Source organism: Camelus dromedarius, chromosome 26 (genome assembly GCF_036321535.1).
Source record: "Camelus dromedarius isolate mCamDro1 chromosome 26, mCamDro1.pat, whole genome shotgun sequence".
NCBI classification, from domain to species: Eukaryota; Metazoa; Chordata; class Mammalia; order Artiodactyla; family Camelidae; genus Camelus; species Camelus dromedarius.
Window position 1 is genome coordinate 12582161 of NC_087461.1, and position 24638 is coordinate 12606798.

Here is a 24638-nt window from a genome sequence, read left to right on the forward strand (position 1 = left end):
GCATTTCAAGACTGGAATAGAAATCTTCCTTAAGTGTAGGGTAAATTAATTAATCCAATAAATGTTCTCTAAGCACCTTCTATGTACAGTACAAAGACAAACTCGGTCTTTGTTCTCCAGAGACTGCATTCTAGTTGGAGGCCTCAGAGAGAGACAGAGAGAGAGAGACAGAAGGAGAAAGAGGAGGGAAGAATTTCAGGTAGTACAAAATGCTGTGAAGAATGTAAACCAAGATAAATGAGTAGAGGACTGGTGAGTGACTGCTGGGGCCGAGCTGGTCTGGAGAGGGTACACTGCTCACACAGTATGATTTTAGCACCCTAGGTTTCCAGGAGCATTGCTGACATCTGAAGTGGATCATATTTTAACAACCACCTCCTCTATATAACAAAACTGTTTTCAGTAATAATTGTAAAAGCAAAAGAAGAATGCCATCCAGAAAAGAAACATAGTAGAATTTCCCTCTTCTTGAAATTTGTTTATATCTTCAGACCAATAAAACAAAACAAAAAAGCCTAAAAAAAAGTATTACAGTACAAAAAAGGGGGGAAAAGCACAACTATTCAATAGATTTTATATCTACCTATCAGTTCAAAGTATAGTGCTTTGGCTACAGTCTGATATATATAGCAATATTTTATGTAAGTGATTTTCCAGTAATAAGTAAACAAATATTATATCATTTCACAATATATGCACATATTGAAACATTATGTTGTATACCTGAAACTAATGTTACATGTCAACTATATCTCAAGAAAAAAGGTATTATTAAAATTAATTAAAATATTTCATGTATACAAATGTCCATCAACAGATGACTGGATAGAGAAGATGTGGTACATATAGACAATGGAATACTACTCAGCCATAAAAAAGAATAAAATAATGCCATTTGTAGCAACATAGATGGACCTGAATATCGTCATTTCTAGTGAAGTGGGCTGGAAAGAGAAAGAAAAATGCCATATGATATCACTTGTATGTGGAATCTAATAATAATAATAATGACACAAATGAACTACTTATTATTTATAACTTAGATGATTGACTTCTTGAATATGGGTAAGAACATTTGACTGTCCTTTATGATTGGATTACCACATTTTGTTGATTCTTGTTTTGTAGTTGGCTTTATTCCTTTGATAACTGTAAGTTTAAAAAGCTAAAGCTCTAATCTGTTCTTAGAAACAATGATCAGTATGTACATGCAAACAAAAAAATGTGCAGAATATTGTATATATGTATTTACATGCAATATAATGTATATGTGCAAACTGTAATAATTCTACCTAATAAAACTGAAAAAGGAAAAAAATATTTCATGTATAAATTAAAATTTACATCTTCCAAAAAAAGATCACTCATAGTTCTCACTGTGTTGCTGTTTTAAAATTTAAGTATTAAATTAAAAAAAAAATCCCTTCAAGTGGTCCCACAGAGTGACAGGATTGAAATTCAAATCTGCCTTTACAATCATTGTGCTATCAGTGTTTATTTAGAACCCCCTGTTTAAATGCAAGAACATGTAAAACATTGGAGATTGCAGACAGGAGCTTCACCCAAAATAAACACTAGAGATTATGAACTGGGCAAAATGTACTCTCTGAAGGAACACGAGTCACAGAGAGGGCAGGTGCTGGGGGCTATATAATTGAGATTTCCACAAGTTAAATTCCAAATAGAATATAATGTGTATAAAAGAATAAGAAAATGTGATCATTTGACACTCATATATATTATTAATACTCAACAACAAACTGCAACAATTGCTTACAATTGAGACCGGATGAAGATTCTGGGGAGAAGGAAAGAGGTATTTTATCAATGACATTGTTTAAAATTGCTGGTGAAGGTGATAATAAAAGTAAACCCATTTTGGTCAGATTTCTTATTGCTTTTAAATTCTCTACAGACCTGGTGCCGCCTTATTGCCTGTACCCTGGGCTTGAGGGCTCCCATTGTTCTTCTGCCCTGATTGGCCACTGGATTGTCCCCACACCCTTCTCTCTCCCAATTACCTGGTGTTAAAGTTTTTCCAGGTCCTTTCACTAGGTTGGTGAAAGGCTTTTGGGATGCAAATATCCTGGAGTAGCATTGCTTGGTCCTCATGATCATTTTCACTTGAATCTGGGTTTATCAGAGCCTATCCTGGGAGTTCCATCATTCATTCTTCCCTTCATTTATTCAGCATGTTTAATCATCCCACAATACGGGCCAATGATTGGCTGGGCTGTGTCCTAAGGGAAGGTGCAGTCTGGTGAGAGAGAGGGACACTGACATTCAGAGCGATCACGATCGGGGCTCTGTGAGGGCTGATGGAGGGGGTGCTAATGGTGCAGAAACACCCCCAGGGAAGGCGGGAGCTGAGGCCACTGAGCAGCATCCTTAGAGTGTGTGTTTGCAGCCAGACACACGGTGACTGCTGGCTGTGCCTCACTGCAGAGGTGGCTTCTGCAGGAGCTGAATATGAAAAGACTCATTTCCGCTGCTGTGGGAGACAATGAAGAGGAAAGTGTCTCATCAGTGTGGGAAGGAGGGACCGAGAGATAGTATGATTCTCTGGAGGAAAGGCAGGACCACCTCTTCCTGGCCGAACACCCCCAGCCTGCCTAATACCGTGACTCTCTTCAGCCTCCTCTTTCCTGAGGGAGGCTTTGCTCAGAGACGTGGCACAAACCTTTCACACAAATTTCCCGTTAATTAACACACTGCTTCCTCTGCGTAGACAGCTGGCGAGAGTTTTCATGATCTGAGGTAACTGAGCTCCTGCCAAACTGCCTATCTTGTGCCTGTTTTGCATAATGTGCTTGTCTGAGGTTGGACTTGGGTAGAGCGACTGGTTCTGGGATGCCCTCCCCCAGGAGCGGATTTTCTAAGCTGTGGTATGTGACTGGTTGCTTTCAGGGAGTCTGAACAAACTGGTTCCTGGCAAGGTTGGAGCTGGAGTGAGGCAAGCTTGCCTTGTTTTATGAATCCTGGAGCTGTTTTTTGGGGGGCGGTCAGGGGGAGATACAGAGGAAATGCGTTGAAATCAGAAAAGCCTTGAGAATCCTGTGACCAGTCATTTCAGGTCAGCGCTGGGCTGGACTCTGTGACCAGGAGCTTGGCCAAGAGAGAGTGAGCCAGGCTCATAAGCATCTGAAAGCAGGGGCAGGGGCTCAGCAGAAGCCTGGCTCCCCACCGCTTCAAGAGTTTGAGGAAAGAAGCAGAGAAACACTGTCAGACCTGCCCCCTCCTCCTCCTCAACATAAAAGCACAAGGGCGCCACCTACTTGATAAAGGCCGGTTGAAGGGGGTGATGTGGTTGAAGTGAAGAGGGGCACATTTTCTGGGCCTCAGTTTCCTCCTCTGAAATATGGGTTCGTCTTTTGGACCTGTAAGGTCTCTCTTTGTGTGCTGAGCCTGAAAGTTCAGTCCGGCCCTGGGGTGGCGGGTGGGAGGAGCTCGTGGGTGAAAGAATGGGCTCGAGTCCAGGGATGTCTCATCACCTCGTGTTCTGATGAGCAGAGGAGCTCTGAGGGGACATGATTGTCGTTTTGTTCGTGAAGGGCTTATTCTCACATTGAGGTGGTCACATATTAGGGCTTTAAAAAGAACAATGATCTCAAGGAGTTCTAACTGTGAAAACAAGACACGTACTGATGACAAATGGAAAACCATTCAAGACTGAAAAGCAGCTTCCATCTGAGCCCTCACAGGGAAGCTTCGGGTGAAGGAGTGTCAGCTGAGTGTGCAGAGGGGCAGGTGCTCGGAGTTCACAGGGGGGACTGATGACAGCGTGCTGACTCACGGCTCAGGAAGCAGCCACCAGGTGACACTTCCAGGGCTCTTTGGGGGAAAACAGAAGTGGCAGGTTGGGAAACTGGATGAATCAGGCCAAGGTCATGGGAGCCATGTCTTCTAACAAGGATTTAAAAAAGTGTTCCTCAGGAAACTCTCAATTCAAAAAGATATATTCACCCCAGTGTTCACAGCAGCACTGTTTACAATAGCCAAGACATGGAAGCAGCCTAAATGACCATCAACAGACGACTGGATAAAGAAGATGTGGTATAAATATATACAATGGAATACTACCCAGCCATAAAAACAAATGAAATCATGCCATTTGCAGCCATATGGATAGACCTGGAGATGACCATCCTAAGTGAAGTAAGTCAGAAAGAGAAAGACAAATACTATATAATATCACTTATATGCAGAATCTCAAATATGACACAAGGGAACTTATTTACAAAACAGAAACAGACTCACAGACATAGAAAACAGACTTATGGCCACCAAAGGGGAAAGTGGATGGGGGAGGGATAAATTAGGAGTTTGGGATTAGCAGATAGAAACTGTTATATATAAAATAGATAGATATAGCACAGGGAAATATATGCAATATCCTGTAATAAACCATAATGGAAAAGAATATGAAAAAGAATATATATACGTATAACTGAATACTTTGCTGTACAGCAGAAATGAATACAATATTGTAAATCAACTATACTTCAATAATTTGAAAAAAAACAGAGCATTCCTCGGCCAAACACTGGGTCCTTTATCTCAGACAGCTAGGAGGGCCTTCGGGCCCAGGGCAGAGGTGAGAGAATGCAGAGAGTCTGTCAGGATTGGCTCTTGTGATGAATGGAATGAAACTGCAAGAATTGCCACATCTGTGCCAACCTCCCGGCCCTACACACCTGCTCACAGGCCAGTGCTCCCATACCCCACAGCGCTGTCTGCACTGGCTCATTAAGGGGCCCCTGCTTCACTCAATCCAGCCCATGTCAAAGGATCCTGTTGTGGAAAGTGCATCTGGGTTCCTCTGGGGCTGAACAAGTCAGGACCTAAAATCGTTCCCTCATCTCTGCAGGGACACTAGAGTCATGTCTTATCTCTGCTTCCCTCTGGATATCTGACCCTTTCTGTCCTTCTTCCATAGCCAGACATTCTCTGTTTGTCAAGGTGCATCTGGTTGGAAACCAGCTCTCTTAGTCTCTCAACTGCACTGTCTGGGATGAGCCTCTCTGGGTTACGATTCTAATTCTCCAGGCAAAGCATCTCTTAGCTCATCCGGGGTCCCATATCTAGCTCCAGTCCCATGAGCTGTGGACAGAGGACACCCTGTCCCTTCCCCGGGGCCTGTGGGGAACAGCCAGTTTCCAGAGAAGGGAGTGTGGACAGAGCCTTTTCTCCAAGAAGCAAGATCAGAGCTGGTCTCATCTTCTTAATTAGCCACAGGCAGAACAGTCTCCTCTCTGATTAAACTGTCAGAGATGAATTTCCGAGGCCAAGAACCCTGTCCTATAGTCTTTTTTCTGCAGTCCCATGGCCTAAGACCAGACCTGAAACGTGAACTGTGGAACATCTTAGATATTCTATCAACTTTGTTAATAGAGGCAGGGAATGAACGGTCACTTGGGGTCGTCTGGCTAAGGAAGAGAGCAAGGAAGTCAGCAAAGAAGGTAACACGTGTTTGGGCTTTATTCCTGATGCTGTGTTCCCAGCCCTGGAGGAGATCAAAATCCTCCGGCTTGAGAGCTGAGTGGCATTTGCTGTGATGTTCCTTTTCTTTACATACATTTCCTATTAATTAACACAATTCTTCCTCGGTGCATGAGCTGCCAGGGACCTGCAGAATCAGAGCACTTTGAATATTGCCATACTGTGCATCTCACGCTGACTTGGCGTGATGCTCCGCGTATCAATGCTGGCCATCCCCGAGGAAGTGACACCTGGCTTCTGCTTTGACAGGAATCTCTCCACTTTTGCTGCTCTTTCCACATCATGGAGTTTACAGTCAATCTTTCCCAAAGTTCAGGACCAATTTGCACTCCTGAATAAGCTTGTCACACAGGGAAGGAGTTATCCTTTGAAGAAGAGTCCTGTCATGTTCAGCCCTTGGATTGGGTGGGTGGGGGAAAGTGTTAACCGCTAAGCATTTAATAGAAACTCCATTTCTGTTGATTTCTGTTTCCAATAACCTCCCCCTGCCCAAATTTATCAGAGTCTCCATTTACAGAAAGCCATCTTGTCCTTGTAATCGAGTCAGCATTGGTGCTTGGCCTCAGTCTAGCCTGAGTACCCTGGGTCCTCCCTCTCACCCTTTTGGGGAGCAGTTCTCCCCAGCTTCACAGATCTGTTTTGCTCTGAGTGAAAATCCATAGTCTTAGGCATGACGCCTAAAATTTCACACTATTAAAGTCTGGATTGCATGGAGGGGGAGGTTAGTGACTGGGTAGATTGCAAATCTAGCATTCTGTTCCTTTTCTAAAAATCAAACAAGTCTAAACTTAAAGATGTTGTCCTCGTTCATAGTCCTTTCGAAATAAAGTATGTTGGGAAGGGTTCATACAGGACACTCAGTTCACCTTTCTGGAGAATGTCATGGTTTGGGGCATTTAAGGAAGGTGAGGTCATGGTCAGATGCTGAGATTTGCAGGGGCTGAGAGGGGAGGCACCCTGTGACTTTTGAGTGCATTTGGCTTCTATCGCAAACACATTTTTAAAATCTCCTTTTAAAAAACATAAATTTTCATATTTATAATCTATCATGAAATACAAGATAGTGCTTTTTTGGATGTGTTGCGGGATGTTTTAAAGTTGTCAGAGTTCTCATAATTGTTGGCTGCACAAATCTGCCCGGACATGTATTTTTTATTAAGACATAATCTCACCCATCATCCATTCATGACACATTACTGACTCTGCTCCCTCTGTTAGCAGCTGGGAAAAGAGATGGAAAGTTGAATTGGAAACAAATTTATATGCTCATTTAGCTCAGTTAATTACCTGCTGAAATAATGCCCCCAATGCTTAATGGGTGCCCCTCTTGATAGATAAGGCAGATGCCCAAGAGGAGGTGGCGGCTCAAAAAGACACCTGGCTTATGATAATGTTTGTCAAAACACAGGAAAAAGCAGGTTGGGATATTCTATCTGCCAACAAACTAGATCCTGCCAAGCCTGGAGGCAGTTGACTGACAGCCTGTTAAAACTGAGGCTGGTTACATAATAATAGGACCATTTTGTATTCTTGATAATGCTAATGTATGCAAATTTACCGGCAATAGATTCCCTTAGAATGCCCTGGACACGAGGGCGGACTGTGAATACTAGTGAAGCTGGAGAACCTTGGAATGGAATCTGAAGCTCTTTGAGCGACTGTACAGGATGCATACATATGATTTTTAAAAAAAATTTTAAATTATCCATGTTGTGCTTTCAATTCTATTAATTGACAGTACCACTGTCAACTTTCTGAGGCCACCTCTCGTTTGCACTGTTTTATTTTGTTTTGTTTTGTTTTCTAATGAAGAGTTCATGTAAATAATAGAGTATACACTTCTGGTCTTTTAAAAGTCTGCCTGAAGTTGATTCCGAGCATCTGCATTTTCTTTTCCTCAGTTTTTCCAAACTTCCTGAAGTTCATTCTACTAAGTCAAAATCATTTACCTTCCTAAGATTGCTGGGAAGTCTGCTGAAGTATTGTCCTTCCCAGTTTGGAGAGGGGATCTTGGGGTGCAGAGAAGTTGTGACTTCCACCCAGTTGGCATTGGAGCAACAGGTGGACTCTGCTGCTCTGATTTCTAGTGAATGCACTTTTTATATCCCCCTTGCTAGGTCACACCTCAGTGATGCCTTAATTAGGCCAGAGGGACTTGGGGCATACAGATGGAGTCATGAGTTGGAGCAGGAGACGGGATCTAGGTGTCTGTTTCAGATGGTCAGGGAGGGGCTGAGCTCAGCTCCACTGCACCACGCAGAGCTGGCTGTTACCCTTTCTTCCGGTTCTTTCTTTTCCTCCATCACCAGACATTCAGAAATTCCTGATGAAAGAGAGTTCCATCTTTTCTGGCCAGTTGCTGCTCTTCGAATATGATAGGATGTTAGAATTGACGGTTACCTCAGAGGACAGCTAGCTCTAAACTTTTCAATTTGTGGAAATTTCATGAGTAATTAGCCCCAGAGGGTTTAAGCAATTTGCCTGGAGAGGCTACGACTCTTATACCTATTTAGTAGCAGTGCCTAGGCTGCTACACATGTCTTGATTTTTCATCTTTGTCTCCTAGTGATAGTTACTGTTACTGCTGGCTTCAGTTGAGCACCTACTATGTGTCAAGCACTACACATGCTTTTGGTCCCCACCACAATTCCCAAAATGGGTCACAATTATCCTCAGGGCCAGTGAATTAAAAACTACTCATCCACATCAGGATTTTTACAAATTATTGTAAAAGAGAGCAGACAAATAGTAATTTACACGCCTAGCACACAACAACAAGAACAACAATAATAATAGCTAACACACAGCACTTGTGAGTGTCAGGTTCTGGCCTAAGGGCTTTATACATGTTAACTCATTGAGTCCTCTGGGCAACCCTATTAGGTGGTTACTATTATCCTTGATTTACAGATTAGAAAACCAAAGCACAGAGAGATGAAGTAATTTGCCTGAGGTCACAGAGCTGATAACTGACAAAGATGAGATTTGATTCCGGGGCTGTCTGGCATCAGAGCCCATGCGTCTTAACAACCATACCCCCTCAAGGAATCATTATATGTTGATCATTATCAACTATAAATTACGAGTGACATCTGACTGACTCTCAGCCCAGAAACCAAGGGCCAATGTGTCAGTCCACAGGGAAGCCTGAGGGTCAGCCCTGGAGGTCTGAGCCAGCTCTGCAGCTTCACCTCCAGCCCCCTCACTAGCACATGGACCAGGACATGGGAAGGAAGCCCCAGTCCATCGTCAGAGAGGTTCCACTTTGTTCTCGGAGAAACCAGTGAGAAATCAAAAGCTCAGTGTCCACAGAGGTTGTGCCTATTACCCTGACCCAGAGACAACTTAAGGAGGTTTAATAAAGGGGTAGTAAGTTTCCTTGAAAGTTCAGTATGGCTTCTGCCTGAAAAGCATCTTATCCTTCCCCGCAGTGTCTGGCAGACGTGAAGCCACGTGGCCTCTGGTACAGCCAGTTCGGTAAGCCCATTTGCACCGGGGAGGGGAGAAGGCACATTTCTAACCAGTCTTCCCATCGCCTTTCAGGATCTTGCCTTCTAGGTGGTGCTGGCTCTCTGCAGCCACGGTACAAACCTTCACCACAAGGGGGCACCTAGACATCACAGACTGCTCCCTGGAATGGGGCCCTATGGGGACAAGAGCAGTGTTCTCTGACAGGTTGGATTCCTGGTTATAAGCTTGAGCTTATGGTTATAGCTCTGCTAAGCATAAAATTTGGGGGAAATGCTTCTATAAGATTAAATGAGGTCAGCTAAAGTTATTCCAAGAGGCTCAGCAACTCTGGTAGCCACCTCATTAACACTCCCTGCCGCCACCTAGCAGTCCCCTCCAAGCCCCAACCCCAGAATCCCCTTATATGGGCAGCTCTCTAAGCAGAAGGTGGGGTGGGAGGAGTTGGGGGTCCTGACACACACACCCTCCCTGTGTTGACTGGATCACTGGTGGGGACAGCCATGTTGGCAGCGGGCATCATTCTTGGGATCACTCACTCCATGTGGCTTTACAGATGTTTGGTGAATAATTAGTTGGCTAGCTTTTCCTTTTTTTCTCTCATATATTTGTCCATGTCCTTTCCTGTTCCAGCAAAAACAATGACAGTAAACCCAAGGCACCAGCCCTAGGAGGAAACCAGCAGGAATGCTAAGCAGAGCTGGAACCAGGGCAAGGCAAGTGATGCATCCAGGCTACCCTTTGCTTGCACAGCCTGAGAGCTAATGCCTCCTTTCATTTTGTGCCCCAGGCAGCTCTCTTGCCTCCCCTCAGTCCCAGCCCAGAATTGCCACTGCAGGAGGTAGCCAGCAGCCCTGCAAAACAGCCAGCTATTTATTTGCTGCTGGTCTTAAGCCCTAATCCCACTTTCTTCACCGCCACCCTCCTAAACCCGTATCTCTTCTTGCTCTTTCCTGTTAAGGATTACTGAGGACTTCCTAGTCGGGGGCCTCGACAATAAAAGTTACTAACATTTATTCAGTGCTTGCCACGTGCCAGAAATGCTTCTAAATGCTTTACAAGTGTTAGGTTGCTTAACTTTCTCAACAATATTGTGATGAAGGTATTTATTTTACAGATAAGGTAACTGAGGCGCAGAGAGGTGAAGGTGCTTACTGACGACCACGGTTAGTAGATGATGGAGCCATATTTTGAATCCAAGGAGTCTTTACTCCAGAGCCTGCTCTCTTAAGCATTACATCTGCTCGAGATACTGAAAGCCTTTCAGAGATGCTAAACACAGGATTTCAAGTTTCTAGGGGCAAAAAGAGGGGCAATTTGATGTTTTCAGTTGGGAACCCTCCAAATCACAAGTGATGGCTACTTGGCAGATTGGCCAGACCTTAGAGCTACTGCCGTTGGCTTACATTTGAACAGATTGCTGTTCTTCTGAACAAACGGTGTGGCATTGTTAATACTGATTTACGACAACTCTAAAAACTGGATTTACTTGTATCTTTCTTATTCCTGTTCTGATCTGGTTCTCAATAGATGGTTGTGAACTCGAGAAGGGAGGAGTCTCTTCTTATTCATCTTTGTGTTTCCAACAGTCTCCAGCTTTTTGGCTAAGTAAGTGCTCACTAAATGTTGATCCATTACGATTAAACCCCTTTAGTTTGTATCAGCACATCTTTTTGCCACTTTTGGGGGGGAGGTAGTTAGGTTATTTATGTATTTATTTTAATGGAAGTCCTAAGGATTGAACCCAGGACCTCATGCATGCTAAGCCCACACTCTACCACTGAGCTAAACCCACACCCCATGTATCAGCCACCTAGAATTACAGGCCATGGCAAAGGAGCACTTCTGGGACTGGCAGATGACCCTATCCTGTCTGCCACTGACCTTGTTTTCTTTTTTCCCACCTGCACACAAAAACAACATTGTTTCTTTATTCAGATTTAATGGGGGGAGGGTTGGTTCTGTTTGGTAGCTGCAACCAAGAACATACGCATTTTTGACTACATCTTTTGAATGTATATGTGCAGAATGGACTAGAAAATCTACCTTCCATTTCTAATTGCTCACCCTCAATTTAAAGAATAAACTAAGTCCTATTATTCTACCTCAATCTAGTTTATCTATCATTTCAGATGCCTCCCTCTGCCATATCTGTCCTTTTCCCCCTGTATCTTTTTATGAGCATTTCAGATCATTCATTTTGTTCTTCAGCTTCTCAACCCCACCTTTTTACAAACTTAAAATCCACCCAAATATTAAAGATCAAGACACATTCACCAAAATCTCCAATCCCAGGCATCACCAGGAGGCTGCTGTCTCTCCCAAACAAGCTGATCTCTGAGAGGCCCTAGGTTCCTAGAACAGGGCAGACTCTGGCTGCAGAAAGGAAATTCAGTCATGCTCAAGAGCAGTCTGGGACCGACCCCTAGTCTGACCCAGAGCAGCTCAATTCCAAGGTTGACTCTGAGCAGGGCTGCTCCTCTCTGGATCTGGGGAGCAGGTGGACTCACCTTCTGCTCATGGTCATTCCAACCCGTATGTTCTCTGGATGGCCTCACTGTCCTCATTCCTCTGCCAATATGTTTCCAACATGTTCAAAGTAAAATTCTTAAATCACTTCCTCCACATGGCCATATCTGAGCAACTCCAAGATCTCTGAGTCTTCCTTTATTCTTTATTATTCTTTATTCTGTATCCCATCATCTTCCAAATCCTAATGTATAAGTAAGAATTTTCCAGACTTCTTCCAAATACATGGAATATCTTTAGAATCTTTTCTGAAATAAGTGGATTTGTGAGGGTTTGCAAGTCATATGTAAGCTTTCCTACAGTTATAGGTTTTAAATGAAGTTTGGCTTCTATTTATCATATTGATACTTGTAAGTCTGTTGCTTAATAAAAGCTCCCCAGCCTCTCTGTGCATGATGTTTTTCTTTCCAAAGGCACAGACCTACGTTTGCTGGTGTGGTCCTGCTGCATATGGCTGTGCTCAGGTCAGCAGTGAACATCAGCAGCCTGTGCAGGCTGAGAGTCTCCCCAGAAGGGACCCCAGAAATTTATCTACTTTTTAAGAGGCTCCGTCAGCATTCAGAAACACTATCCTACCGCAAAGGGCACCAATTCTGCTGCTCCACAAAGGCACGTCCTCCAGGCCTCCTTTTTGGGGTCTGGGCCCTGAAAGTCTTTCTGTGCCGCACTTATGTAACCTCCCATGTTGTGCACCTGCACTGCGACCTCTGTGACTTCCCTTTACCTGCAGTGGGATTCAGGATCTAGGAATTTCCCACTATGTCCTTTTCTATGGTTTTCCTCAGCAGGCCTGGCCTGGCCTGTCATCCAGGCTGGCTCCTTTGGCCTATCCCTTCTCTGTTGCCTAAAGGCTTTGCCTGTGGAGCTCTGCAAACAGTTCCACTGATGAAATTGAATCTGCCCAGCATGAATACTGGAGGGATGATTAAATACATGGAAGCATTTCATAAATACTGCATTGGAAAGTGATAGTTTTTCTGATCATCTCACGACAATGATTAACTTCTTTCAACAGTTCTCTATGCCTGTGAATGGCTTATCAAAACAGATTGAGAATATTTTTTATCCAAGTTCTTATTAATATTGCAATATAGTTATTTTTAGTTTGGTATGGAAACAACCCCAACTGGGAAAGGTAGCTTTAAAAAAACCCGACTGACCAAAAGCATAATCAGTTGGAAAAGAACCTTGAATTCTTTTATTCTTCTGGTGAGAGGCATGGGAAATAATAGGAAAGGAAAAGTGGGGAGCGCTACTCATCAAAAAAATGTTTTTAAAAATGTGCTGGCTTCTATTTCAGGAAGGTTTACATTGATGATGCTAACACAGACAAATGAAGGAAAAGGAAGTGTGGCTCATTCGTTGGTATTTTTCAAAAAGGCTGATTGATAATATTTTCTCATATTTGAGATAGTCAAGGACAGAAAGTAATGTCACAGGATGTGAGTTACTCCCCGTGACGGTGGGGAATGCAGTTGATATATGGAACCTATTTTCTGTCTGCTATATGGTATCTCTGTGAAGGCCACCCTACACCGAGTCCCTGGTCTTTCTTCCTCTGACCCTTTCATGTGACTTTGACTCCTCATTGGTAGGGCCTTTTCCTGATTCTTTGGTGATAATCCAGTCATGCTGTACTTACACAAAGTGCTGGAAATAGGCATGTTTGGGCATGACACAGCCTTCCTCCTCCTTTGAAGGGGTGATGACCTTCTTCAGGACAGCTTTTATTAGGTCTCAGTGTTTCCATACAGGTCACCAGAGGTCTTCCTTTTACAGATTCTAGAGGGTGAGTAGGCAAGTCATTGCATTTCACGCAATGCCGCCACTTCCAATCTGGAGGCTTCTTCCAAGCCGTGGTCAGCCTTGTTTTATGTGGTTGAGGTAAGGCAGGATGTTGGGCCATGAATTGCCATAGCCTGGCTGATTCGTAATTTTGCCTTTTTTTTTTTTTTCTGGCTGTAAAAGTAGTCATTCTGATTGTAGAAAATACAGATAAGACATAAAGAATAAAATTAAAATCCCACAAAATATCACTGTTATTAAATTTTGGTGTCTTTCCTTCCATGTCTTATTTTCTAAAGATAAAAATATAAATACTTGATAAAGTTTCAGTATATGTATATGTATGATTTCTATTAGAAGATGGGACCCATGTTCTACCTACAAATTCGACACAGTTTTGCATCCTGCTTCTTTTCACTTAGCCTTTTCACTCAGCATAGCCTGCTGTCTTTAAGTATGCCTCAACAATGTACTTTTTAATAGATGTACAATACTCTGCCATATATGACTACACCAAGATTTATTTAACTGCCTTCCTGCTGTCAACATTTTACTTGTTTTTATAGTTTTTACTACAACAAAGCAATGAAAAATAGCTTTCAGGCAATTATATTCTGAACCTTATTCCTTAGGGTAGAGTTTTGGAAGGATAACCACTGGGCCAAGTGGTAGGAGCACTTCTGGATGTCTTGCCCAGTTTCCTTTGAGAACAGTGGTTGCAATTTGAAAATCCCACCTGCTGTGTAGGAGAGGTCCAGTATCGCTGCAACTTCATTAGCACTGTTTGTTTGTGTATGTATGTTTGTGTGCATGTAAACATATCTCTGTAAATAGATAAAATGATATAGATAAGAAAATATGGTGTGTGTTTTTTTTTTTAATTAAAATTTTTTTACCTGGCTCTATTGAAATATAATTGACATATAACTGATGGTGTCTATTTTTAAACTTGCATATTTTATAACTGGTAAGGTTGAGTACTTTTACATAGATATTTGCATGGGTCAAATGATCAGCCATTGGCCTGGATTGTGTTCATTTTCCCACCAGACTTGTAAGAATGTTAAAACAAGATTTGTATATATATATACAATGTTCTTCTTTATAGCAGCTGATATAAAACTCGCTTTGCACATTCAGTAGTGGGTACTCTATATGTATGTTGAGACAAAATGTAAATCACAGATTTATTGTGGTATTTAAGAACTAATCAGCTCATATAAGCAAAGCACACAGTGGCAGAGGGAGAAGCATTGAGGGGACGGCCTAAAGCTGGTAAGGAAATAATGGAATTGTTGGAGGACTCGAGACTAAATCACAAGTGTGACAAGGAAATTAATAATGATTTCTTCAATTTCATTTTTATTATTCTATCCCAACGAATCCAGGTACCATCATGAAGTAGGCAGCTCCATATCCAAAACCACCTAGACAGCTCAGAGCACAGTAGTTAAAAGCATCAGTTTTGCAACATGGTTGACGTTGAGCCAGGACTTGTCTACTTATTTCCAGAAGACTTTGGGCAAAGATTACCTAACCTCTTTTAGCCTCAATTCCATCAATGGCACAATGGGCATAATAATCCTTACTTCACCGTGTTCCTGTGCAGATGAAACAAAAGAGTTTGTGTAAGCCCTTAGCCCAGTGTCTGATACAGAATAAGAACCTGATAAACAGCAGCTGTCCCTGTTCTCACCTATGACCATAAAACGTCACCTGCCACTGGCATCTTGTACTAAGGTCCCTGTGCTGTAAGTCTGTCATTCTTGGACAGTGAAATGATGGTGAAATAACTCTAATTTCTTCTTCTCATTAATGTGAGTTTAGCCATGTGACCTGTGAGCTGGTTTGATTTACCACCCATCCCCATCATGTTTTAGTGATGTTGTCTTTCTTCCTAAATCTGGAAGACAATGAAAAGGATCCAATGAGAGAAAATAAAATGAAAAAGATCAATCACTCAACAAGATACCTACAAGATACACCTACAAGAGTGGCTAAAATTTAAAAAGACTGACCATACCAAGTGTTGGGAAGGGGACAGAAGAAATGGCACTCACATATACTCCTGATGGTATAATCATTGTGGGAAACAATTTAGCAATTCTTAAAAAGTTAAACATAGACCCACCGTATAACACAACCATTTTACTTTTAGGCTTTTACCCAAGAAAATAGGAAATATATGTTCACACAAAGACTTGTACACAAAAGTTCAGCCAGCTCTATGGGTAGTAGCCTAAAACTAGACACAACCCAAATGTCCATCAACAGATGAGCCAGTAAACAGATTTCAGCATGTCCATGCAATAGAATACACTCAACATTAAAAAGGAATGAAGTAGTGGTACACAAAGCAACATGGATGAATGTCAAGATCATTATCCTGAACAAAAGAAATCAGACCAAAAAAAGTACATGCCATCTGATTCCATGTGTATAAAACTTTAGAAAATGCAAATGAGTCTATACTGACGGAAAGTAAATTAGGGGTTGCTTAGGTATGGGAGGGAGGCAGGAAAAGGATAGGAAGAAGAAATTACAAAGGGACATGAGGAAACTTGAATGTGATGAATATATTTACTTGATTGCACTAATGGTTTCAAGGGGGTATATGTAGGTCAGAATTTACCAGATGATATACTTTAAATGTGCTCCGTTTATTGTGTATCAATTGTAAATACCTCAATAAAGCTGTCTACAAAAGACCAATCAATTATATATTAGTGTATTTATTCATCTTTCACTCATTAGTCTTCTGTCTTTGACTAGCAGATATAATAATAAACAGGGATACAGACCCTCAGGTCTCTGACTCCAAATGTGCTTTAATTGGGTCACATACTTCTTGTTCTGAACAGTGCTAAGACTCATGACCTCATATCTTTTGGCTCCTATTCATATTTCATTTCTTTCATAGTTTAGATGAAATATTAATCATATAACTCACACACACAAGTATAACTCGAATATTAATATCTGAACCTACCAGAACCTGTTTTCTCTTACAGCTGCTCCTGGAGGCAGAGCCCACCTGTTTGAATATTCGATTACAATTAGTTGAGGGATTAACCCAAGGGAACTCAAGAACTGAGACACAAATGAGGAAATTCAATTCAAATTGCAATTCAAAGCTTCCCGATGACAAAGCCGCTGCTGAGATGGACAGCAACCATCCACCTGTTTTCTTCAGCTGTTCCTTTTCAACTTCCTGCTTCATTAGTACTGTCATTTCATGGAAAAGAGCTAATACCCAGTTTGTCCTTACAGGTACCACAGGGAAGGGTTGGGTTCCCAGGGAGGCACCTGACCTAAGACAGATGCTCCCCACACATCCCATTGGGAGCCCAGAGCTGCACTGGCAGGAGCAGGCTCCCTCTGCAGCCCTTTAGCTCTGCTGCTCTCCCTCCTTCATGGTTTGGTGGGCAAGGAAATCGGTTGCCATGGCAACTTCCAGCATCCACTTCAGGCTAGAGGGAACATTCCCTAAGGCTCTTCTCCGTCTGTGTGTCCTTGGTGACTTCCTTGCCTTGGTGAAGTAGGTGGGGAATCACTTCCTCCAGGGATCTCCCCCAGCTCACGGATGGTATAAATGGGCAGGGGAACGGTGTTGACATGGCAGCAACTCCTCTACTTCTTCCATTCAAAGAAAGTCTGGCTCAAGGGATCCACCTGGTCCTCCCAAAGGCAAAGTCAGCAAGGAACTGCATTATCTTAATGATTTCCACACTGTCTTTCTAAGAGAGGGGCTAGCTTTGTGGGGTAGATACTAGGGGGTTGGCAGGGAGTTTGGCTGAAGAAGCCTATTCCCAGGGACCCCACTGCCATGGTGACATCCTTAGTGGCAGGGACTGGGCAGGTCTCTCACCAGCTAAGTGCTGATGCCAACCTTTGAAATCTGTTCTTGTTCTTCTCACTCCCCTTTTTCTTTTTCACAACTCCCAGGGATTCTGCTAGCTTCTCCTCTCCTGATTCTGGAAATCACTGTGATTACACCTTCCTCCTGCACGAGACCAGTTTCAGGGTAGGGGGCAGTCTTTGTGTATGCTCACATTCTGTACACCAGGATTCCACCAAAAAAATTCCCTGTTGAAAAAAGGCAGATTTTGTACACAAGATAATGGGGTAGAGGGGAATCACAAGAAATAATAATCATGGGAAAGCTGAACCTTCTGTTAGTTCTAACTGCTCATCCATGGAGGGCAGCCTTCCCTTCAGTCCCCAGACTGTCTTTCTATCCCTGGACTTGGAACCCTTGGTGAGAACAAAAATGGCTTTGTTGTTTGAACATCTGGGTTTGAAGCTTGTTTCAAACAATTCCTACAAGCTGAGAAGTCACAGGCGAGTCACATTCCCTTTCTGGGTGTCCATTTTCTTATCCACAGAAGGAGAAAGCACCGTGTCTTCCTTCGAGAACTGTGAGAATCAAGAGACGTAATCTGTGTACATAAGAACTGTGTCCATACTCAGGCACTTTACAAATCTTCATAATTTTGGTAATTTTTGTTCTCATGGAGCATTTATTTAATTGATTGGTTCAATCAATTATTCATCCAGTGAATTGATTAGGGGGTGCACTCTAATAGTTCCTTTAAGGCTGGTGACGTAACCCTCAGGAGGGTCACTGTCCTCATCTGTACAATGGGATAAACACAGTCTTAAATTATGATTTTGAAGATTAAATGAAGTACTGACTTATAAGTATGTACAACCGTGCTGGGCAGAGTACCTGCTCAGCGAATGATAATTACTCTGATCGATTGCCTCCTATGTATTCTTCTTGGTTTCTCCTTGGTCTTGAGTCGTGTTGCCATGGCTCAGGTCTGGTTGTTATGCTCCCTGGCACTTGGAAAGGCTGAGAATTAACAAAGAAGGGTAGGGCCATAAAGCTCCCCCTGCAGACAGTGACTGTGCCCAGGACCACGGTTACGAGAAATAATCAGAGGGATTGTAATGCTTCTCAACTCCCTTTATATTCAGTGGAGGGTTAATAAATCTGGCCCCGAATCGTGCAGCAGGCACAGATTGCTTGGGGAAACTTCTCTTTGGTTGCCTCTTTTCCCCATCTTTGAGGCTTTCTGTCCACATGGACCAAGGGTCAATAGCCTCTTGCTGACATCCCCGGACTCTCACCCAGCCCTGCCCTCCCTCAAGTGATGCCTCCAGTTCTCAAACCTTCTCTGGGTCCCCCCTCCCTCTGAGCTCACCTGACCCACTGTCAGCTATTCCTCTCAAGTACAACTCTGTGTTCGGTGGTCTAATACATAATTCATAGATAAGACATTAAAAAGCAATAAACATTAAAAACACTGCCCCTCCCAGAAAGTATTTTTGTTGAGTGACTGGGGGTTTCAAAGACTTTACTCCTAACCCCTTTGTTAAAGCTTTCAAAGTTACATCAGCCTGCGGTGACTGAGTCCTCCACTCCCTGAACTACCACTAAACTTAGAGTATTTTTTATTTTATTATGCTTTAATTATCTCAAGGGGTAGTCTGTTCTCCCCAATGAGACTGTAATTTCTTGAGGGCAGGGCATTTTTTTTAATACTTCTTGATCCACTGCACCCCACGGCCAGCAGTGTGAAGCATAAAGTAGACTCTAAGCAAAAAAATTTGCAATTGATTTGTAACGGTGAAGCCAAGAAAATGTCTTCTAATACATTAGTGTTACATTTGGTAAGTTGAATTCTCTTAAACTCTTTTTTTTTTTAACATTTTTTATTCATTTATAATCATTTTACAATGTTGTGTCAAATTCCATTGTAGAGCACAATTTTTCTGTTATACATGAACATATATATATTCATTGTCACATTTTTTTCTCTGTGAGCTACCATAAGATCTTGTGTATGTTTCTCTTAAACTCTTGATTGATTCTAAACAACAAATATTTTGTGGGTTCTGCCTCTATATCCTTTTCCCTGAACAACCGTGCTGGGATAATTCTATTTATGTGAGGACGTCATTTCAAGTGGAGTGGCTTTACCAGAGTTCTTTTGATGGCTTTGTATAAATTTATATCCAAAGAGGCAGTTGTGGACCTGTAAATATACTTTATTCAAACTGTCTAATTATTTCTGATAAACCACTGGATAGCTTAGTTCCAGGAAGTCCAGGTTTAAAATAGGCCCTATTAAAGGAAGTGATGCATAATGGAATTGCATCTTCATCGATTGGGGTTTTTTTTTTTTTCAGGAACTGGTATTTATTATCAAAGTCATATTCGATGTCAACAAGATGACACAACTACAAAAAAAAAATGGTGCACATTGCAGTCCCAATGCAGTCAAATGGAACCCCAGTCATTAAAAAAGTAATTCAAATTACCCCAAAAAGCAACTGAATTTTTAAAACATCTTTATACATCCAGCCAACAAATTTAAATGGTTAACAAGAAAAAATACAAATTCAGAGGTCTGTTATCGATGTTTAAAAAAGGCAACAGCTTAAGCATTTCTATCGATTCTAACATCAGTCTCTCAGCCACTCAGCTTCATCCCATTCATCATATGGCAGGCTCTCTCAGCCACCTCTGGCAACTCAAACTTAACCACACTGCACCCCCTGGACTTCCCATTCTCCATCTTGATGTCAGCATACAGCACGTAGCCACATTCGTTGAATCTGTCTTTTAGCATCTTCCATGTAAAATCAAATGGAAGATTTCTCAGAAGTATCTGGCAGGCCTTCCTGGCCACCCCAGGAGCGTGGCCTCCTGCTCCACCAAAGGAACCTGTGAAGCTTCCTCCAAAGTTGCCATCCTCCACCTTGATGGCATGGTCAAAGCTGGCACCTTCACCACCACCCATGGCCAGGCCCATGCGCTCAATGTCAGCGCTCAGGGCAGGGCCCATGGTGGGACCCATGCGCTCCAGTTTGTTGGCTCCCATGCATTCCAGGCTGGTGATCATGCGATCCATCATGGAGCCCATGTGCTCCAGGCCTGCCCCCATACTTGTGGGCACCATGCACTCCATGCTCAGGCCCATGCACTCGATGGCAGGGCCCATACGCTGCACACCAGAGCCCATGCACCTGATGGTCTGGCCCACTCAGTCAATGAGTGTGGCCATACACTCGAGGCCAAAGCCCATGCTGGCACCCATGCGCTCCACCACGGAGCCGAAGCGCTCCGTGGTCTGGCCCATGTGCTCAATGCTGGAGGCCATGTGGTAAAGGCCCAGTGGGCCCATACGCTCCATGCCAGAGTCCATGCGCTCGACTGAGCCCATGAGGTCCATGACCAGCCCATGCGCTCAATCTCGGAGCCCACACAATTCATTCTGTGGCCCAGGCCTGCACCCATGCACTCCATGCCGGCACCCCTGATGCGGTCAATGCTGGGGCCCATCCTCTGGATTCCAGAGACACTGCCCCCGGCGATTGGGTATTTTTAAGATGTTCCTTTTGCTCAAAACCAAAGGACAGAAATAAAAGGAAAAGCATACTCTAAAACAGTTAAATCAGAGAAAAATAGTGGGTAAAGGAAAAATGAATGTTAAAATTAGCTAGGTTGTTTCGGTTTGTTAAGAAAGCTTTTTCTCACTCTAAGCAAAGGCAGGAGAGAGTTCCTCAGACACAGGGCCCCTCCAGAGAAAGGCTGCAGGCCTCTGGACCCCTAGGTATAAATTAAGGAAATGTTAATAATCTCACACAAGGGGACTTGCACAAGGATACAGAAGAGTAGAGCTGTTCTCAAAGGTAACATTCAACACATCGAATTCTTTTTTGGGGGGGGGAATACATTAAAATGCCCTTTAAAAGGCAGTGCTCACTGCCCCGCCTCGCCCCGCCCCCGCCTACTTGCGCGTGCGCCCCCCCGCCCCCAGCCCGCAAACCGGAAGTCGTGCCGCGCCCCACCCCGCGAACGAGCAGAGCCCGGAAATTCACTCCCGGTGAAGAAGCTAGTCGGCGGCTGGCTGTGCAATCGTCTCTGCGGCCTGGCGCCCGGGGCTAGGAGGTGGAGGAGGGAGAGGGCCCGCGGGCCTCGCCTCCACCCGCTGCGCCCTCCGTGGAACACTTGGGCGGAGGCGGGCGACCCCGGCCCCGGCCCCCGCAGCGCTAGGCCCCGGCACCCGGACGGGCCGCCGCCCCTCCCGCCCCTCCCCCCCTCCCCCGCTGGGATTCGGGAAATTGGGGAGAAACTTCACCGCTTTTGGGGCCTGGCAAGCCAGGGGCCCGGCTCGCCCGACGGTCGTGTCTGATTTCTGATGCTACCTGCTGGCACCCTGCGTCAGTCTCCGCCCCGTGCAGTCCTTCCAGGTCCCGCGGAATGCCACCTAAGGTCCTCCTGCGCTGGGACACCCCCACCCGCGACTTTAAGGGTAATGGGACCACCCGGTGAGGGGGTGGTGAGATTCACTAGTGCTGATGGCAACCCTGGGCCTGGGTCACTGGCCCTGAAGAAACACACATAGACTGGGTCACTGACCCTGAAGACGCACTCATGGCCTGGGTCACTGGCCGTGAAGACGCACTCTTAGCCTGAGTCACTGGCCCTGATGCATACCCTGGGCCTGGGTCACTAACTGTGAAGACGCACTATTGGCCTTGGTCGTTGGCCCTAAAGACACGCACTTGGCTTTGGTCAGTGGCCCTAGAGATGCACTCTTGGCTCGGGTCACTGGCCCCGAAAACATAGCCTGGGCCTGGGTCGCTGGCGCAGAAGCCATCCCCTGGGACTGGGTCACTGGCCTTGAGAAGATCCCCGGGGGCCTGGTTCACTGGCTGTGAAGAAGTACTCTTGGCTTTGGTCACTGGCCTTAAAGACACACACTTGTCTTGGGTCAGTGGACTTAGAGAGACACTCTTGGCTTGGGTCACTGGCTGCGAAAAAACTGCCTGGGCCTGGGTCACTGGTGACTAAGCCATTCCCTGGGCCTGGGTCACTGGCACTGATTGCAGCCCTGGGCCTGGGTCACTGGCTGTGAAGACGCACTCTTGGCCTGGGTGACTGGCCCTGATACACACTCTCGGCCTGGGTCACTAACAGTGAAGATGCACTGTTAGCCTTGGTCATTGGCCCTAAAGAGATACACTTGGCTTGGGTCAGTGGCCCTCAAAATGCACACTTGGCTTGGGTCACTGGCCTCGAAAACATATCCTGGGCCTGGATCACTTGCGCAGAAGCCATCTCCTGGGCCTTGCTCACTGGACTTGAGAAGACCCCGGGGGCCTAAGTCTCTGCCCCGAAGGCACACCCTGGGATTGTGTAACTTTACATGAAAGCAGTCCCAGGTCCTCGGTCGCTTTTCTAGAAGGAACACCGAGGGACTGTGCCACTGGTGCTGCATGCATACCCTTGTCCTCAAACAATGACCTGAAGAAACGCACTTAGATCGGGTCACTGGCCCTGAAGTTGCACACTGGGCCTGTGTGCCTGGCCTGATGGTAGAGCTGGCTTCGGTCACTGGGGCTGAGGGCATACCCCGGGTCTGGGTCACTGGCAGTGATTGCAAATATGGGCCTGGGTCACTGCTACTGAAGGCACACTCTGGGCCTTGTTCACTGGCCCTGAATGCACGCCGTTTGTCTGGCTCACTGGCCCTGAATACAAACTTGACCTGAGTCACTGGCCCTGAATTACCAGTCTGGGCCTCAGTCACTTTCATAGAAGGCACAAACTTGTCCTGTGTCACTGACCCTGAAGAAACATACTTAGCCTGGGTCACTGGCACTGAAGACATACTCTGGGCGAGGGTGTCTGGCCTGAAGGCACATCTGGGCTTTGGTCACTGGCTCGAAAGCACCCCCGGGGCCTAGGTGACTGGCGCTGAAGACCCACACATGGCCTGGGTCACTGGCCCTGATACACTCCCTGGCCCTGGGACATTGGCACTGAAGACACACCCTGGGACTGGGTCACTAGCCCTGAAGCCAAAACCTGGGTCTGGATCACTGGCACTGAAGATACATCCTTGAGCCTGGGTCACTGGTAATGAAGGCACTCTCTGGGCGTGGGTCACTGGTCCTGAAGGCACACCCTAGACCTGGGTCACTAGCACTGACCGCAAACTTGGGCCTGTGTCACTGGCCCTGAAGACATACAGTTAGTCTTGGTCACTGGCCTTAACACACACCCTTGGCCTGGGTCCCTGTCCTTGAAGACACACGCTGGACCTGGGTCACTGGTCCTGGAACACAGAGTTGGCCTGGGTCACTGTCTCTGAATTAATACCCTCATCTGGGTCACTGTCCCTGGTTTAAAACCCTGTGCCAGGGTCGCTGGCCCTGAAGTCACACCACTGGCCTGGGTCACTAGTCATGAAGACACACCCTCTCCCCGGGTCAATGGCCATGAAGACACACCCTGGTCCTTGGTCACTGGCCCTAAAGGCAAACACATTGCCTGAGTCACCGGCTCTGAAGACACACACGCTCCCTGGTGATTTCTCTTTCTCTTAAGAGACTGAGATTTTAAAAAGGCAAATCTCAGTGTCACCCACTTGGCGGGCTCCAATTTATTCGTATCACCCATATTCTATGCAAGGAGCCCATGAAATCTCTGTTCCTTTCGTAAAATGCCAGTTAGAAATTGTTAATTCCAGCAACACCCACATTGTCCTGCAAACCAGAAGCCTTCTGCTTTTTTTTTGGATTTTTTTGTCTTTTTAGGGATTTTGTCATCTGAGAGGAAGGGTACATATCAGAAATTCTGTGGTAAAAAGAGGACAATGGAGTATGTTCATGTCCTTAAATGTCTGAAGAAAGAGGGATGTGTGTATCTTGAATTTCTGGGGATGGGAAAAAATTTCTGAATTTTATTGCAAATCTAGGTTAAAAACTGAATTTCTAGAAAAATTAGTCTGAAGTATTTGAGAGCACTGTTCTTTTACAAATAAATGCATTCAAGCTGCAGCCTTTGGAAAGGGATAGTCTTGCCTGATCATGGCTTTTCCTTTGGTTTTTTTTTTTTTATGAGACGGCTTAGAACGGGGTTTTAATAAATTTAATGAAGGATTAAGTAACTCCAGAAGAATAAGTTCCATTTCAGTGATGATGAGAACCAGGACCCTGCATGGGTTCCAGGCAGGGTGAAGGAGAAGGAACCTGGTGTGCGGTCAATCAGTCTTTTTCTGGCACCTTCTAGTTGTTAGGATGTGCGGGCCCTCAGTGACCTCACCTTCAAGACAGAGGTGCTGATCCTGTCCTCAGGAATGGGGGCCTCTCCATGAGGTGAGGCCACGTGATCATCTATGAACGAATCTAGGAGCTCAAGCTCCCTTCCCGCCTTATAGTCCGTGGAGCTCATGCAAATGTCCAGTCTCCCCTTTTCTGGGACACTGGAGCAGTGTTTGTGAAGGAACATCAGTGCTGCTAAAAAAATAAGACATTCCCCTCCCGCCCGTCCCCCCGTC

The 24638-nt window shown here is 44.8% G+C and overlaps 1 pseudogene; it reads right to left on the reverse strand.

The window, feature by feature from the left end:
* Positions 1–19579: 19579 nt before the first annotated feature.
* Positions 19580–20674, reverse strand: LOC105090620 (heterogeneous nuclear ribonucleoprotein M-like; annotated as a pseudogene).
* Positions 20675–24638: the final 3964 nt, after the last annotated feature.